The sequence below is a fragment of the Anastrepha ludens genome, chromosome 2 (assembly GCF_028408465.1).
Source record: "Anastrepha ludens isolate Willacy chromosome 2, idAnaLude1.1, whole genome shotgun sequence".
In the NCBI taxonomy this organism is placed as follows: domain Eukaryota; kingdom Metazoa; phylum Arthropoda; class Insecta; order Diptera; family Tephritidae; genus Anastrepha; species Anastrepha ludens.
The window spans coordinates 136,029,547-136,046,549 of record NC_071498.1 but is presented as its reverse complement, the minus strand read 5'-3'; the positions used below and the strand labels follow the sequence as shown (position 1 = coordinate 136,046,549).

The 17,003-nt window shown below is 34.0% G+C and overlaps 1 long non-coding RNA gene across 1 annotated transcript; it reads right to left on the bottom strand.

The window, feature by feature from the left end:
- Positions 1 to 4,616: 4,616 nt before the first annotated feature.
- On the bottom strand, positions 4,617 to 8,592 carry LOC128855410 (uncharacterized). The gene is made up of 2 exons (XR_008453716.1): positions 6,755 to 8,592; positions 4,617 to 5,299 (listed from the first exon to the last, which is right to left on the bottom strand). It is a non-coding gene; the product is annotated as an uncharacterized LOC128855410 (long non-coding RNA).
- Between the last annotated feature and the right edge of the window lie 8,411 nt (positions 8,593 to 17,003).

The following is a 17,003-nucleotide window of genomic DNA, read 5'->3' as shown; positions in this document are numbered from 1 at the left end:
AGGCTTTAAGACTTGAATAATGAAACTTTGTCAAATACGCAGTATTTTAATTGATTCGTCGCTTTTCATAAAAAAATTCTGTGATCTAGGGTTCTTGTAAAATATTTCGAAGTTATGCTCTCAGATTTATACGCTCAGGCTCCAATTATGGGATAAGAAAGAAGGTTTTGAAGTTATTTTGTGTTAGTTAACGCTTAAGACTTTTTTAATAATGAGACTTTGTCAAATACGCAGTATTTTAATTCATTTGTCGCTATTCATAAAAAAATTCAGTGATCTAGGGTTCTTGTAAAATATTTCGAAGTTATGCTCTCAGATTTATACGCTCAGGCTCCAATTATGGGATAAGAAAGAAGGTTTTGAAGTTATTTTGTGTTAGTTAACGCTTAAGACTTTTTTAATAATGAGACTTTGTCAAATACGCAGTATTTTAATTCATTTGTCGCTATTCATAAAAAAATTCAGTGATCTAGGGTTCTTGTAAAATATTTCGAAGTTATGCTCTCAGATTTATACGCTCAGGCTCCAATTATGGGATAAGAAAGAAGGTTTTGAAGTTATTTTGTGTTAGTTAACGCTTAAGACTTTTTTAATAATGAGACTTTGTCAAATACGCAGTATTTTAATTCATTCGTCGCTTTCATAAAAAAATTCAGTGATCTAGGGTTCTTGTAAAATATTTCGAAGTTATGCTTTGTGTGTTAGACGCTTAGGCTTTAAGACTTGAATAATGAAACTTTGTCAAATACGCAGTATTTTAATTCATTCGTCGCTTTTCATAAAAAAATTCAGTGATTTAGGGTTCTTGTAAAATATTTCGAAGTTATGCTCTCAGATTTATACGCTCAGGTTCCAATTATGGGATAAGAAAGAAGGTTTTGAAGTTATTTTGTGTTACTTAACGCTTAAGACTTTTTTAATAATGAGACTTTGTCAAATACGCAGTATTTTAATTCATTTGTCGCTATTCATAAAAAAATTCAGTGATCTAGGGTTCTTGTGAAATATTTCGAAGTTATGCTCTCAGATTTATACGCTCAGGCTCCAATTATGGGATAAGAAAGAAGGTTTTGAAGTTATTTTGTGTTAGTTAACGCTTAAGACTTTTTTAATAATGAGACGTTGTCAAATACGCAGTATTTTAATTCATTCGTCGCTTTCATAAAAAAATTCAGTGATCTAGGGTGCTTGTAAAATATTTCGAAGTTATGCTTTGTGTGTTAGACGCTTAGGCTTTAAGACTTGAATAATGAAACTTTGTCAAATACGCAGTATTTTAATTCATTCGTCGCTTTCATAAAAAAATTCAGTGATCTAGGGTTCTTGTAAAATATTTCGAAGTCATGCTCTCAGATTTATACGCTCAGGCTCCAATTATGGGATAAGAAAGAAGGTTTTGAAGTTATTTTGTGTTAGTTAACGCTTAAGACTTTTTTAATAATGAGACTTGTCAAATACGCAGTATTTTAATTCATTCGTCGCTATTCATAAAAAAAATCAGTGATTTAGGGTGCTTGTAAAATATTTCGAAGTTATGCTTTGTGTGTTAGACGCTTAGGCTTTAAGACTTGAATAATGAAACTTTGTCAAATACGCAGTATTTTAATTCATTCGTCGCTTTCATAAAAAAATTCAGTGATCTAGGGTTCTTGTAAAATATTTCGAAGTTATGCTCTCAGATTTATACGCTCAGGCTCCAATTATGGGATAAGAAAGAAGGTTTTGAAGCTATTTTGTGTTAGTTAACGCTTAAGACTATTTTATTAATGAGACTTTGTCAAATACGCAGTATTTTAATTCATTCGTCGCTTTTCATAAAAAAATTCAGTGATTTAGGGTTCATGTAAAATATTTCGAAGTTATGCTTTGTGTATTAGACGCTAAGGCTTTAAGACTTGAACAATGAAACTTTGTCAAATACGCAGTATTTTAATTCATTCGTCGCTTTCATACAAAAATTCAGTGATCTAGGGTTCGTGTAAAATATTTCGAAGTTATGCTTTGTGTGTTAGACGCTAAGGCTTTAAGACTTGAACAATGAAACTTTGTCAAATACGCAGTATTTTAATTCATTCGTCGCTATTCATAAAAAAATTCAGTGATTTAGGGTTCATGTAAAATATTTCGAAGTTATGCTTTGTGTATTAGACGCTAAGGCTTTAAAACTTGAACAATGAAACTTTGTCAAATACGCAGTATTTTAATCCATTCGTCGCCTTCATAATAAAATTCAGTGATCTAGGGTTCTTGTAAAATATTTCGAAGTTATGCTCTCAGATTTATACGCGCAGGCTTCGGTTAAGGACACACTTTTGAAATTATTTTATATAAGTTAGCTTAATTTTTTTTAAGATTAGGACTTGGCAGTCTACTCAATTACTTCATATAATTTTCTATCTTAAAATTTTTTTCGGACTTTGATTCATAGTATAGTTAATGCGGTTATTTATACTATTCCATTGCTCTGACACCCTTACAAAAGAATTTTTTTCGCTGAGCTGTTTCACTTCTGATATTTCTATAGTGAATTTAGTCAGATCGAATTGAAAATTTCATATTTATGTGGCCACAATATTTCATATTGCTCGTACGTCTTTCTGCGATGCTTTGAATCGTGAAGAGCGATTGTCATCCACAGAGGAATCAGCAACTTGAGGTATGCCTGTAGGAACTTCAAACGACTACGCATACAACATTTTATTTTAGAAGCATTGGGCTTGGTTTACCAAGTCAGCCGGTGTTTATTCGGAATATATGTCGAAACGGATTAGGCAATGATTCACAAATTAATTTTTTTTTACAGGAAGTTATTTGGAACTCCTTTTTAATGTGTTAGGAAGTAATCTCGTATCCATTTCGGAATTTTCTGAGTATGAAACAAGTAACAAGTAGTTAGCGGTTAGTTCGATTAGAATGTGTTTGATTTCGATTCAGATAAAATAATTAAAATATGTGAGAGGAAAAAATATCGAAAGCTTTAATTGAGAATGAAATATACTAACATTGCTTGAGAAAATCTGTTTTTCGAACAGCAGAATAATTTGTTAGAAGTTGTTAAGAAATATATTTTTGAAAGGATTATGAAGAAATCGAAATGTTATTAAAGATGTATCAATAGCTCGAAAATTATTTGAATTGAGAAAACCTGATAATCGAACTACCGAAGGACTAATAACGAAGAACTAATAATAAAAGCATGCACAATACTTTTTTTTCTTCTAAATATTTTAAAGTTTCTTGAATATTTTGCCACGCATTTCAAGATATTGAAAGTATATGCGAAAAAATTTCGAAGGCTTTAAGGATAATAAGAAAATCAATGAATCGATAAAATTTTGAAAATCTGAATTTCGAACGACTACGAGATTTCGTTCTACATAAAAAAAGGCTCAGAGTCAGTTAGTACAAGCATACCAATTTAAGAAAAACAATTTTTAAACAACTGAAATATAATTCCAACGCCCATCAGCTTAACTAAACGATAATCAGCTTAATAAAGACAAGTATTTAGCGAGAAAATTCGGAAAATATGCCTTTCAAGCAACAAAATTTCCATTTACGGGTAGCCACAAAAATCTCGAAGTTAGTTAAGAAAGATTTGTTATTGCAAGAAAAAACTATTATTTTTGAAAATGAATATGGAAAGAAATGAAAAACAATTAGTATTCATTTAAAATTCTTCAGAAATAAAATGTTTAGAACCAGTTGGAGAAAAAGTTGAGCGCCAGCTTTGTAACGGAAGCTACGTGGCTTTTAAGCGGAATGCATACTAGCATACATTTATATTTGCAGAAACACCCAAAAGTGAAACATACAGTAAATTTGTTTTGCAAGACTGTCAGAAACAAGTCACCAACATCGTGATTTCATAAAATTGTGTGTGATTTCACCAAGTTATGTGTGGTTTCCTTAAAATATGTGTGATTTCACTAAATTATGTGTGATTTAATTAAATTATGTGTGATTTCACTAAATTATGTGTGTTTTCGTTATTACATTCGACTAAACTTATGTACAGGTCGTAATACACCCAGCCGTGATACACCCTACGCTCCTCCTATTTAATGAGGTTTTTAAGTTTGTTTTTGTGTAATTCGTCGTTTTTCGGCGCAACCCTTTTTTTGTTTTTGTACTCTCAATTATAGCGAAGATCGTTTATTTGGTATGTGGAGTTGAAGATTATACGCAGCATTGTTTATCTAGTTTTTTAGCTTTCGTCATTAATCTCAATATTTTTTATATTGCAACTTTCATGTCTCTTAATTCAATCGCAGCGAGGATTTTCATTTGGTGGTAAATGCGGGTTTTATTAAATTTAGTTTTAGGCTATAATTTTCGTCGTAAATTCAATTGTAGCGAGGATTTTTATTTGGTAAACACAGGTTTCATATGTACATATGTAGTTTTTTAAGTTATACTTTTCGTCGGTTAGATTGGGTTAAACATTTCTGCACACATTTTGTTGTTGTATGATTCAATAAAAAAAAAAACTAAAAAAAATTATATAGATTTAAGACCTATTTATGTATAATGTATATGAATTATTTACGTTTATGTATTATTTGTACTCACTTTGGTCGATTTGGTCGCTCTAGATAGACAATTTAATTAAAGACTTAAAAGAATGGAGGGGAATTTTAATTTATTTTAACCTTAGCTGTAATTCTTGATTTTTTTTTTTAGTTTTTGCATTCCTTTTTTCAGTATTTTGCTTTGGTTTGATTTGTATAAAATTTTTCCTTTCTCATATATTATATAATTAACGCAGTTTTGAAAAACATAATTTATATGTATGTTAATTAGTTTGATTTTCTGTTTGTTTATGTAACACTAGTACATACTGTAGCAATTGAATTATTCATTCAATCCCTAATAAATTGCATATAATTTTTTCTTTTCAACGTTTCATATGTATAAATTGTGTTAGGTTTCTTAACAAATTCGTGCTAATCTCGGGGATTTTAATATATTGTACGTATGTAAGTGGAACAAAAACACCAATTCTGCATCATAATAGCATTCCTCTACCGTCGCTGACAAGGGATTTTGCAGTAGAAGAAACAACAATCTCGCAGAAGAAGAATATTTAGTCGTAGGTTCTATATTTTGTAGATGGGTAGATAGTAATCGCTTTGTCTTCAGTTTAATACGAGCTCTGCGGCGCCTATGGTCAAATATTGTCATTTAATACTGAGCGTTTCAGTTCTATCAGCAAACGTTAATAACTTTTAGTTATTTACTTAGGTTTGCATGTAGTAGAAGTATAAGCGACAAAATTGCTTTTCAAGACGCCCAACAACTATAAAGTTCAAAGAAAGAAATATGGTTACGATATAAGATTGTGAAAAAAACTTATTACATATAGTAGGTAGTAGTACTAGATTATTTTAAAACTATGTTTAACAAATATGTATGGAACTATGGTGTATTTGTGCTTGTAATTTTTTACGAATATAAACCCTATAGGTAAAATGATGCGTGTATACATACATAGATTTTATGGACTATGAGGTAAAATCAAACGGAATAAATTGAGATTAGCAGACTTAAAATTAATCAAATAGTAACGCCTTTGTTAGTTTGGGATTTAAGAAAAATTTAGAACACCGTCGATTCAACTTGTAAAACAAAAAATCTTGGAAATATATCGTAGGATCGTTCTAAGTACCAAAGGAGGGAGGAGCGATCCCACTAGTTTGTCAATATACAAAAATTTCGAAGTCGATGAATTAAATAGTGAAACTTGTATGAAAGAGGCTCATGACCCAGCCGAACCTATTTTCCCCTATACATATGTGAGAAAATGCGCATATACATATGTAGGTATGTATGCATGTTAACAGAAAAAAAATGAATGTGTCACAGGAAAAACTAGCTCTTTAACGGCACAACTCCATTTGGGCCGAGTTATGCATGGAAACTGCCAATTTCACGACATGCGGTACATTTATCTGTATATATGTATGTATGTATGTATATATTTTACGTGAGTTTCATCGGATAATTTATCATTTAAAAAACCGTACAAAGTATTCCTTGCATTTTCGAACAAAAGAAAAAAAAAAAACAGAATGTAGAGTGGAGGTGGAAAAGTCGACCTTTACAGAATGTTCAGGAAATACTCTGTGGAAAATTCTCCATATAAACGTAGATTGTATGTATACTGAATAAATATATATGTACGTACATATATTAGATGTGTAATATATTACAACTGCGCAGTTACTTTGAAGCAATCGCTTCGAGTGAGCGAAAGAGATATACATACAAGCGTTTGCGTATACATACAAACGAATTTTCTTGTTCGACCTTGGGGTTGTAACACGTACCACAGAGGTAGAGAATTACGTATACATACATTTTGTATATAATAAGTTATACACACCTATCCAAGTGTAATGTAAAAAATTTCAATATGGAAAATTACTATTTCACAACATTGCGTTGAAATATTCTCGAAATTAGATATGAACGACGTTTGTAGGTAGTTTAAAAAAAAAAACAGGCACATCTAGCGAAAAAAAAGTAAGTACACATATAAGTGTGACTCATAAGCTATTAAACACGAACAAAATATGTATGTATGTAAGTTAGGAGGAAAGAAGTTTTAAACGTTTCTACTACTTAAAATATACCTCAAAAGAGATACATTATATAAACATACATACATCTAGGTATAATTATTAAATATGAAAATATTACTAATGTATGCATATAAAAGAACAAAACGAAATACGCCATTACGTGTTTGTACCTTACTCATTCTCCTCATCCTTTTGGCACCTTAAGGAGTTTGTCAGTCAACGCAGCTTTCTGCCAAATCATATGCACATTACGTACGTTAGCCTGACTGCCTGCCTGTCTGCATCTAAGTACTTGATTCCTCGTTACATTCCTGCCTGTCCTCATTCGAAAATATTCATCCTGCCTATTTTAACAGATACTACGTACGTACAGATACATACATCTGGTCAAATGTGAACAGCTAGTGATCGGTAGCTAAAAGTTCCGGGGGGGAAAAAAACTCCACGCATTGACTCTGTGCTTAGCCTTTTCTTCTGACTTGATTTCCAAATGCATTCAGATTCTATATAACCCTCGTCGTTGCCTCTGCTAACCAGGTTCTTCTTCTTCTTCGAACAAGACTGCTGCCAACTTCATCACTAAACACCAACTTCCGGTCGCCATTTCTGCAAACTTCAATTTCACAACTACTTTTTCTCTGCTCAAAACCACCAACTTAATAACAATATAACTTTTACACTTCCTCTTGATTTTACACTTGAATTTAACACCAACTTTCACGTTTGAAACACAAATGATGACATGCAGGCTGGTGCTGCTGTATTTATACTTGCTGGCTGTGTAGCTCCAAAAAGTCCGGAAAATTCTACAAACGTCTTTATTGATTTTCGCTTCAAGTCTGTTTATTTCGCTCTAGCACATAGTGTTTAAGAGTCACCTTTCTGTTTTAAGTAGCGATAAGCGAAAAGGCATATTGGTTTGGGGTTTGTTGGAACGTATTCAATACAAACATACGTACATATGTACGTATATATGGACACACACAGCTCAACAAAAATGTGTTAGTTTATATGTGCATGCATACATATATTTGCTCTGTTCAGCAGAGAACTGAATCACGCTCCCCCATCCATTTGTTTAGCCAAGCCAAATGCAGATCCAACTGCGTAAATGGCTTATTAACTTCGAAATATTTTGGTTATTTATTTATTTTTTGCTTGGATATGTTAAAAACTGTTTGGATTTTAAAATTAGAAGAAAAATAAATATTATTATTCCACGTAAGGCCTTAACGGCTAGTAAATTCCGAAATTCTCTTTTTTACGGCTCTATTTTTTGCATTTGTATACAAAAGGCTGAAGAAATGAACTACCAAGAAAGCCAACTAATTTTATACTTTCCTTTCCAAATTCTTTAATACATTTAGATTCGTTTATTTAAATACCATTTTGGTACAAAAACGTATATTTATTTAAAAGAAAGAAAATGGTGCACAATTTACTACCCCATCTGCATATGTTTGTATGTGCGTTAAAAGGTGGTATCGGCTTATAAGTTAAAGGTTGTAAACCTAGTGTTCAATTTCTAGTTCAATTTAATTAATAAGAAATTCAATTTAACTCTTAATTTGTTTAAATTTGTCAAAAAAAAAAAAAACATTAAGTTGGCATACCAATATCATACATTTCTATTTACATACTTTATATGGATGTATGTTTGTATGTGCCTTTAGCAATATTTGCTTTTAAATCGGCAAATCATCAACTTCCCCAGAAAAACTTAATATTTGTATTGCAGTTTTATTCTGATTAATTCTTAAGATAAAGCTATAATTAATTATTATATTAAATATTGCGATATACCCGCAATTTACTGCTTATTATGAATTTATTATTCATTTGTATGTAGGTATGTACCAGGTAGAAAGTGCTAGGTCGCCACAAACTGTTCTGTACACATACATACATACATCTGTAGGTATACATCGATGTGTATGTATACATATATGTATATATGTACATTTCTGCTCCGTATTTGCTATAATGTATGACTATACTGAGCTCTTTCCAACTAACGGAAAATTCCTTCCCTCATTTGAGTCATTCTGTCAAATCAAGCAATAATGGATATTTTTGTTTTTAGGTAGATACCAAAGATACAGTCTGTCCAAAAGAAGCGTGGCCACCATAACCTAGAAACCATCTATTTCGTCAATTCTCTTCAAACAAACTGCATTGTATGGGCTTATAATATTTATTATATGTAATATATTCAATAAAATGTACAGTCACTATCATTAGCTATCATATTATATTGGCCTTACAACTTCTAGTCACACTTTGTGTTAAATTCTGCGGTTGTGGACGTAATCGGCCCCAAATCAATCTAATTTGTCTTGTTAACAATTGTTGTTTTTTTAACTAAATTGAGGGTTTGCTTAACTATTGCCCAAACATTTTCACCAGGGTTAGCATCAGGGCGACTGTGAAGGCCAATCCAGAGCATTTCAATCTCATTTTACTCTATCCATTCTACACACCTTCGGCTTCTCTGCTTGGGATTGTTGTCTTCAAGCAAAGTCCAAGGATGGCTAGTTCTTTTAAACATCTACGCAACTGACGGTAAAAATGCTTTTTGTTAAATTTTATTCATCAAAACTGTATTTAATTTGGCGGTAAACACAGATAAACGGCCAAACCCCTTTTATAGAAAAGCAGTCCAAAAACATGGACTTTAGCTATGTTTAAATCATTCCCACGATAGTCAGTTCTACGTTTCTGGAACGACCTGAATTTATGTACATACATACATATGTGTATCGGGCCAAGGACTTATCACTCCCGCACCATGCCCCGTACATAAATGGAGAATGTTTATGCTGAGACAACAACTACATCGAACCCTAACTAGATGCTTAAGAGTTTGTTGAAGGACCGATATATTCCCATTTCCGTTCTGAAATTGTCTTAGCTCATGCAAGTCTTTTTTCAATGTGTGATAATGAGAACAGCGTTTTTTTTCAATGTGCTCCGGAGTTAGAGATCTTCTGCACGTAAACATCCTCGAATCATATCCCTAGATACATTAAGTCTATTTTTCCTTAAAACTGTTTCAGCTTCATGCAACGACAATTTCGGAGGGAGAGGTATTTTGTTTTTTTTTTCTACTGGTCTCACCCGGCGTCATTTTTAACTTCGGTATACCATTGCATTGAAATACCAAAAAGAAGAAAAAGTTTTTTTAATATCGGTCACCCCTCGGCAGGTAATGGCAAACCTCCGAATGTGTTTCAGCCATGAAAAAGCTCCTCATGAAAAATATCTGCCGTTCGGAGTCGGCTTGAAACTGTAGGTCCCTTCATTGGTGGAGCCTCATCAACACGCACTCCACAAAAGGAAGAGCTCGGCCAAACACCCAAAAAGGGGGAACGCGCCAATTATATATATATATATATATATATATATATATATATACCATTGCACCCATTTATTTATGAACCTGTTCGACTTTTCCAAATATCTTGCTGCAGATGCAAGTGAAATTTTACTTGGGAACACTGATTTAAATCATCTTTTCATAAGCGGAACTCATTTTATAGAAACAATTTACGCTTCCTCAATGTTTTATAAAACTAACAAATTTTGATTATTTTATTTTTATTTAATTTTTTTATTTTTATTTAAGATCTAAGTTTGAATTTTCAAGGGCACGCTTACATTAGATAGACTGTATTAAGGTACCGGGTGATAACGAGTTCTAGAAATTTTCCAAATGATCCACAATATTCTGCATGTTTAACAAATGCAACAGTGCACTAAATATGGATTTTTTCATCAGGGAAATTCTACAAAATTTAATATATTTATTCATATTCTATATTTATACTTTTACTTTGCTCCTTAGTTAATAATATTTATGCGCATTATATGTAGCTCACTTATAATTTTGTATGCAAGCATACGTATATATACATATATTACATATGTACTTAAGTATGTATACTGTTGGACGTGCCAAAATGCATGAGTGCACGCATAGTTTCTTATATACATACATACATACATACATGTGCCTACATACATACCTGTACTTTGTTAGATACATATTAATTTAGTTATGTGCTTAATAAACGACACAAGTAATTGCCAAACAAATTTTATTAATTTTTCCCTACTCTGTATAAAAATGATTCGGACTAGTTATTAAGCGAAAGAAAAGAAGTGTTTAAATGCAGGGTAGTGCAGAAGTATACCACAGTACCTACGGCCTAGCCTTTCTCACACTAATCCATGTTGGACCTTAAATCTTAAAACTGCTGTAGTCTTAATTTCTATCAGGAGGTTTGGATTTATAGCCCCATTTCCCAGATAATTTAGTCTGCGTCGTGCCACTGCTGGGCAGCCGCATAGAACGTGTTCTGCTGTTTCTTGTGCCTCTTTGCAGAGTTTACAGGAATCGTTTTCTATCACACCTATCTCTTTCATGTGATAATTAAGTTTTCAGTGTCCTGTTAGTAGTTCAGTGTAAAGTTTTATGTCCTTTCTGCTTAGGTTAGGGATTGCTTCTCCCTTTATCCGTTCTGGATCTATGAGTATTTTTGATTGTCGCATGCCCGTTTGGGTTCTCCAGTACTTGATTCGGCCTCGTTGTTTCCGTTCACGTAGAAAGGCACTTTTGAAGCTGTTATTTACCACGCAGAAAGGTTCAGGATCTGTGAAGGGAGTGTTTGCCCCTTTTTCGCTAAAGTGTGCGCAATTTTATTCCCAAAGTTTCTTGATGCTAGGCTGTAGAGGATTTTAAAACATTCCCGGACCAACCTTGATTGGAATGCTTTCCAGCGATTTTAGAGCTGCTTGACTGTCAGAGAGAATGTTTATATTGGTACCGCGCGTGCCTCTCCGTAGACATTCTCTGGCACACAGCTCTAAGGCGTGGACTTCCGCCTGGAAAACGGAGGTTTTGTACGGTATTTACTTGTGCATGAAAAGCAGGGAGGATTTTTTCACAATTTCCATATGAGCGTTTTTATCTACTTCTTTATATTTTTCTAATCAAATTTGCCACGATTTTAATTTTACATTTCTTTATATTAATCTCTTTTATTTTTCATCGATGATGGTTGGCTTTTGAACAAATCTGTAAGTTCCTCAATAAATGTTGCCATTTATTCGCTCGTGTGCACACGTCAAAATTTCTAAAGAAATGCGAAAAATTGTCTACTTCGACACACTTGACATGTGTCAATCTGTTCAAATTTCAACCGATTTTTTCAATTTCTTTTCTGTCTGTGGCCTGCATTATTCTAAATACATATGTATGTATGTATATTTCAAGACGTGTTTACTTTGTGAGCAACTTTTTTTCAGTGATATAGTTTTTATACTAAATATAACTAGTTCATATACTAAATTTTTCATATTCTAAAACTAAAGAAATATATTAATACATACATATGTATGTATAGGGTTTTTTAATAGGTGCGCTTCAACTTTTTTCCGATAGGGAGGGCGAACGACGCAATATTTTTTATTTTTCGCTTGTCATTTGTAAACTTCATTAGTATACATTTCATCATGGAACGCTACACACTTGAGCAACGATTCCAAATCGTACAAATTTTTTATGAAAATAATCGTTTTGTTGCTGCTACTTTAAGAGCATTACGGCCATTTTACGGTCCATTTAACAAGCCGTCTCGTTTTGGGGTTATGTGAAGTCATTGGTCTACAGTAACAAGCCGGCGACGATTTGTGAGTCAATATTGAAAGCGAAATTGCTGGATTTCGGCCGATTTATGCAAAAGAGTGGTCGAAAATTGGGTTCAACGATTGGACTTCGTAAAACGTGCACGCGGTGGTCATGCAAAAGAAATCGAATTTCATACTTAAATGTATATGTTCAAACTCGATAATAAAAAAAAAATTAGTTAAAAAAGTCAAACCGTTTGTGTTTTATTCAAAAAAGTTCAAAAGTTGAAGCGCTCTTACTGAGAAACCCATTATATGTGTATTGTATGTGTATTGTATTGTACATTGCACACGTGTGCAGAAAGAACGTCATTTCCCAAACAAAAACAAAAAAAATTTAGCATTTATAAAAGAATCTAAAAAACCAGCTTTAAAATTCTAAATTTACCATCCTTGCCTTGTGCCTTAAAAAATAAATAGGTATACATAGGTATGTACATACGTCTTTGTCTAATGAGGTACTGTTAACAATTAACACTACGAATTTTTAGAGCAAAATTTAGCGATAAATCCCGCATAATTATCACAAAATGACACCCTTGAAGAGCATTCCTTTCATAAAATATTTTACATAAAGTTAAAACAATATTTTTCATTCATAGATTCCCAAGTATCTGCCATTGTATTTGAAAAATAATAAATGCTTCGATGCAAGCAAATTACGTATGTATGTTTGTACATACATACATATATTCGCCTGCGTTTTTCGTTATTTATATATAAATAGTATATTTGTGCATATGTAAGTATTATGTGTACATACAAGTAAACATGTGTACGTACATATATTTTTAAACGGATACAAAATTCGTATTTCTAAATATAAAGGGTGATTTTTTAGCTATTATCTTTTGAACAGCTGACTCACGTTTCGTGTTTTGTTTCACTATCAAACATCTTCAGTTTGGTCTATAATTTAACCATGAATCGTCTTTTAAACGAACAACGCTTGCAAATCATTGAATTTTATTATAAAAATGTGTGTTCTGTTAAGAAAGTTTATCGCGCGCTTCTTCCATTTTATGGTCAGTTTAATCGACCCACTGAAGCGGCTATTCGAGCTATTGTGACTAAATTTAGAACCAAATTTACATTATTGGACATCAATGATGACCATCAATTACTCAACAACGTGGAGAATTTTGCGAAAGGATTCAGGAGTGAAGCCTTTTTGCCCAAAACGCAAGAGCTTAACTTGCATGACATGTGGTTTCAGCAAGACGGTGCCACATGCCACACAGCACGCCTAACAATGGACTTGTTGAGAGGCGCGTTCGGTGAACATTTTATTTCACGTTCAGGACCTGTCAATTGGCCACCCAGATCGTGCGATATAACGCCTTTAGATTATTTTTTGTGGGGCTATGTTAAAGCTCATGTCTATTCAGACAAGCCTGCTTCAATTAACGCATTGGAAGTCAACATTAAAGCATTTATATGTAAGATACCGGCCGAAACTTTGGAAAGAGTATGCCAAAATGGGACTAAGCAGATGGACCATTTGAAGCGCAGTCGCGGTCAACATTTGCATGAAATAATCTTCAAACATTAAATTATATGGACTGTACTATCGATTTAAATACAAATTTCATGCATTTTTCTGAATTTTACGTTTTTTTGAAAAACTTTCCTATAGCCCTTAAAAAATCACCCTTTGCTTACATATATACAAGACAAAAACTGTATACGCCGAAAACATCCCTGAAATGCAAGCTAGCAAACAACAACGCGCAATGATATTTAAGGGACATATAGACTAGGCAGTTACTTGCACAGACCGTAGTCACGCATTAGTTGTTTGCGCAAACCATAAGTGGCGACTATGTCAGTTTCATAAATACGAGTCAGTTGAAAGGCAAAAAAGAAAAAAAATGTGAACTTTTGCATGAAATTAGTTTTTTTGTTCACACTCTGGGATACAAAAGTGTCCATTACGTAGTGACTTTGAGAGAAGTCGAGGATAAAAACATATAAAAACTCGTTTTTGTGTATTTTTACCCCACTTTTCTCAAAAACCTGGTATGCTAGAGACTTCAAACTATACTTAACTTAAAGCTTGAATCTTAAGGACCTCACTTGAAAAAAGGGAAGATATTATTCGTCATTATAAAGAGGGCAGAAGCCAACGAAAAATTGCAGAAATTGTTTCTATCAATCCACAACCGTCCAGCACATTATAAAAAGGTTTCGCCACGAAAACACAATAGAAGATAAGGGCAGATCTGCGGCAAATAAAATATTTAATGATGCAGATAAGAGGTGGATTGTACGCAAAGTTGAAGAAAAACACGATTTAAGCGCTCCAAAATTAACGAACGAAGTCGAAAAATACTTAGGCAAGATCTGTAACCATGAAACTGTTTGTAGAGTTCTGCGCGAAGAAAATTTTCATGGAAGAACTGCCCGAAATAAGCCGCTGATTAATACTCATAATAGGAAAAAAAGAATAGAGTTTTGCAGACAACATTTGAACAAAGACATTTCGTTCTGGAAGTCCGTCGTTTTTGCGGATGAAAGCAAATTTAACCTTTTCGGGTCTGATGGGAAGTCCTGCGTTTGGAGAAAACCAAACACCGCGCTTCAACCATGTAATTTGCGCTCTACAGTTAAACACGGCGGGGGCAGTGTGATGGTATGGGGTTGCATGTCTTAATCAGGCGTCGGAAATTTAATATTTATCGAAGGGAATATGAATAAAAAAATTTATCTGGACCTGCTAAACGATAATTTAGTACAGACTCCTGCACAGAGTCCGGATCTCAACGTTATTGAGGATTTGCGATCAGTGCTGGAAAATAAAATAAGAAACCACAATATTTCTTATGCTTCTGATCTGAAACGGGCACTACAGGAAGAAAAGGATAACGTTAGTTTCGATTATACAGCAAAACTTGTAGAATCTATGAATTCCCGATTAAAAGCTGTCCTGAATCAAAAGGGATATTCTACTAAGTATTAGCCGTAATCATGAAATCGAAATATTAATGTGTTTATGTTTTTTGAATACTTTTAATTTAGAGCATCATTTAAGCTGTGACCTCGAAACTGAAGAAACATTTTTTGTTATAAATAAAACATGTTATTTAACAATAAAAAAATATAAGATTTTTTTCAGTCATGGGAATACCATAAAATATATTTGATATTGTAATTTTTTTTTTGGCAAATCAGCTGTGAGTCACTGTAATTCAGGTACGTAATTCTTGGTTTCCAATTTTTCGATTGTAAGTGGAGAATGCTAGTTAGGCCACAAAGCTTCCGGATTTGGCAAGTAGTTGTTATATGTTAAGTTTGAAAAACCTGAGAAATGCTTGCGAAACTCTTCTTGTGCGGTATGAAAACACGTTTTTTTTCACCGATCGTCATCATCTGGCTCATCTAACGCTAGGGCTAGGAAATATGCTTTTTCTGTTGCTTGGGTCCAAAGCAAAAGGGGTATTAGATTAGTGGGTTTAAGGGGGTATGTGACTAAGTGGTTAGTATCGTGCCGGGTGCCTTCACATGCTGGACATATATTGAGTATGTCGAGGTTGATTCTAGACAAGGAGGAGTTTAACCTTCAGCAATATCCAGAGCGTAATCGAGCCAAAGTTACGCGGGTCTCACGAGGCAGATTAAGAAGGTGGTAAGAGATGAATATCGTTTAATATATTTCTGTATACTGTCCTATCCATTAGTTACAGTCGTGTCTGATCCTGGATCTTGTCGGTGTAGTCGCAGAGATGTTTCCTGACTCGAATGGGATGTGGGTTAGCCTAGAAAGTGCCTGCAGGGATAATTTTTGTAGTAGCAGTAAGCAAGTGTAGTAAGATATCCTACTCCGAATGAACACAACTTTTTCAGCTTTAGCATGTTAACCCCGCCGGGGCCAATGATTTTGTGAGCTTTTGGTTTCCTGATGGCCACCTGCATTTCATTGCTGAAGAAAGCAAGAGGGCTCAGTTGTTTGGCAGTTTGTGCAGCCATCTGGTAGCACGGCACTGCACTGAAAAATGATTTGCCGGCTAAAAAGCTCGCGCATCTTTAGCCCAGTCGTTGAAGCTTCATCGGAGAGAAACCTTACGGTGCACTAGAGTTTACTCACATCATAACTAAAGTTGCAGGCCTTCAGGTGCTCCATCTATTTAGTCCGCTTATGTTGGATAATCAGTTGATTAATCTCCAAATTAAAATTATTTATTCCAGAATACGCGGGATCGGCTTGGTGTGGGTGGTCACGCTCGTTCGCTAGAAAAGCTACTTCCGAAGGTAAATTGCGATGTAGATCCTTCCAGCAGAAATGAAGCTAGCAGCAGCAGCGATATCACCCTGCATAACGCTGGAAAGATAGCATAGGTCTGTAAGTTATGCTATTATTCAGACCAGCGTTAGCAGTTGTTAGATTAGTGTCCAGCCCACTTTCCTGGTAGGGATGTCGTCGTTTAATGTATTGAATGTCGAATCTGCTATCTAAAGTCTATCTGCTCCGCCAGAAGTAGACTCCCCTATGACCATTTGGCAGGCTTGGATGCCAAAGATCGTGACGCATGCTGAAGTCACCAACAATCAAACGGGTTTCATCTCTGATAAGCGCACCAATCTCAGGGTGATATCCAGCCGGGCAGTAAGTGACAGGGGGTATATAAATATTAAACAATTCAAGCTCAGCATCGCCTGATCGTTCAGCTATTCTTTGACAGTTTAAACTGCTGTCCCTGCGATCCCATAGGATGCACTTTCTATTGGGGGTCT